Source organism: Terrapene carolina, unplaced genomic scaffold (genome assembly GCF_002925995.2).
Source record: "Terrapene carolina triunguis isolate 2854851 unplaced genomic scaffold, T_m_triunguis-2.0 Scaffold408, whole genome shotgun sequence".
Classification (NCBI taxonomy): domain Eukaryota; kingdom Metazoa; phylum Chordata; order Testudines; family Emydidae; genus Terrapene; species Terrapene triunguis.
This window is the reverse complement of record NW_020664759.1, coordinates 259,059-259,356: the sequence shown is the minus strand read 5'-3', so window position 1 is coordinate 259,356 and position 298 is coordinate 259,059. Positions and strand designations below refer to the sequence as shown.

General features: G+C 80.9%; 1 protein-coding gene across 1 annotated transcript in view; it reads left to right on the top strand.

Annotated features, from left to right (window-relative positions):
- Positions 1 to 298, top strand: part of NPR2 (natriuretic peptide receptor 2) — a 26,102-nt gene that overhangs the window by 18,929 nt on the left and 6,875 nt on the right. The gene's annotated exons all lie outside the window — the stretch shown is intronic.

Sequence of the window (298 nt, the reverse complement as noted above, 5' to 3'; positions counted from 1 at the left end):
GGCCCGGCAGCAGCGGCCCAGCCAGAGGAGCGAGGGGGGGCGCAGGCTGGCGGCCCGGCAGCAGCGGCCCAGCCAGAGGAGCGAGGGGGGGCGCAGGCTGGCGGCCCGGCAGCCGCGGCCGGGCCGGAGGAGCGAGGGGGGGCCCAGGCTGGAGGCCCGCAGTGCGGCCGGCAGCCATGGGGGGGCGGCGGGCGCGGCCAGAGGAGGGGGGGGGGGGGGGGCAGCGTGGCGGGCGGAGGAGCCAGGGGGGGGTGGCCAGAGGAGGAGCCAAGGGGGGGCGCCTTTTTTATCTTTGGTC